This window comes from Calliopsis andreniformis, chromosome 1 (assembly GCF_051401765.1).
Source record: "Calliopsis andreniformis isolate RMS-2024a chromosome 1, iyCalAndr_principal, whole genome shotgun sequence".
Lineage (NCBI taxonomy): Eukaryota > Metazoa > Arthropoda > Insecta > Hymenoptera > Andrenidae > Calliopsis > Calliopsis andreniformis.
Window position 1 is genome coordinate 1 of NC_135062.1, and position 2,088 is coordinate 2,088.

Genomic DNA, 2,088 nt, shown 5'->3' on the forward strand with positions numbered 1-2,088 from the left:
TTAACGTTAACGGCGACGTTCGACGTGAAATTCGCCATAATTCCTCAATGACGGTGATATATCACGAATATGTATCGAAACTAGGCCAACCATTGTTTTCAGTCGTATAATGCCTTATTTCACGTTAACGTCGGCGTTTGACGAGAAATTCGCCATATTTCATTAATCACGGTGATATTTCACGAATATGAATCGAAACTAGGCCAAACATTGATGTCAGTCATATAATGCCTAATTTCACGCTAACGTCGACGTTTGACGAGAAATTCGCCATATTTCATTAATCACGGTGATATTTCACGAATATGAATCGAAACTAGGCCAAACATTGATGTCAGTCATATAATGCCTAATTTCACGTTAACGTCTGCCTTTGACGTGAAGTTCGCCATATTTCATGAATCACGGTGATAGTTCACAAATTTGACTCGAAAGTTGTCCATAGATCGATTTCAGTGATATAAGACGTAGTTTAACGTTAACGTCGACGTTTGACTTGAAATTCGCCATATTTCATGAATCACGGTGATATGTCACGAATATGAATCGAAACTAGGCCACACATTGATGTCAGTTATATAATGCGCAGTTCAACGTTATAGTCGACGTTTGCCGTGAAATTCGCCATATTTCATGAATCACGGAGATATTTCACGAATATGAATCGGAACTAGGCCAAACATTGATTTCAGTGAAATAATGCCTAATTTCACGTTAACGTCGGCGTTTGATGTTAAATTCGCCATATTTCATGAATCACGGTGATATTTCACGAATATGAATCGAAACTAGGCCAAACATTCATGTCAGTCATATAATGCCTAATTTCACGTTGACGTCGGCGTTTGACGAGAAATTCGCCATATTTCATTAATCACGGTGATATTTCACGAATATGAATCGAAACTAGGCCAAACATTGATGTCAGTTATATAATGCGTAGTTTAACGTTAAAGTCGACGTTTGCCGTGAAATTCGCCATCTTTCATCAAACGCGGTGGTATTTCACGAATACGAATCGAAACTAGGCCAAACATTGATGTCAGTCATATAATGCCTAATTTCACGATAATGTCTGCGTTTGACGTGAAATTCGCCATATTTCATAAATCACGGTGATATTTCACGAGCATGAATCGAAACTAGGCCAAACATTGATGTCAGTCATATAATGCCTAATTTCACGTTAATGTCGGCGTTTGACGAGAAATTCGCCATATTTCATTACTCACGGTGATATTTCACGAATATGAATCGAAACTAGGCCAAACATTGATGTCAGTCATATAATGCCTAATTTCACGTTAACGTCGGCGTTTGACGAGAAATTCGCCATATTTCATTAATCACGGTGATATTTCACGAATATGAATCGAAACTAGGCCAAACATTGATGTCAGTCATATAATGCCTAATTTCACGATAATGTCTGCGTTTGACGTGAAATTCGCCATATTTCATAAATCACGGTGATATTTCACGAGCATGAATCGAAACTAGGCCAAACATTAATGTCAGTCATATAATGCCTAATTTCACGTTAATGTCGACGCTTGACGTAAAATTCGCAAAATTTCATCATTCGCGGTGATATTTCACGATTATGAATCGGAACTAGGCCAAACATTGATTTCAGTCATATAATGTCTAATTTCAGGTTAACGTCGGCCTTTGACGTGAAATTCGCCATATTTCATGAATCACGGTGATATTTCACGAATATGAATCGGAACTAGGCCAAACATTGATGTCAGTCATATAATGCCTAATTTCACGCTAACGTCGACGTTTGACGAGAAATTCGCCATATTTCATTAATCACGGTGATATTTCACGAATATGAATCGAAACTAGGCCAAACATTGATGTCAGTCATATAATGCCTAATTTCACGTTAACGTCTGCCTTTGACGTGAAGTTCGCCATATTTCATGAATCACGGTGATAGTTCACAAATTTGACTCGAAAGTTGTCCATAGATCGATTTCAGTGATATAAGACGTAGTTTAACGTTAACGTCGACGTTTGACTAGAAATTCGCCATATTTCATGAATCACGGTGATATGTCACGAATATGAATCGAAACT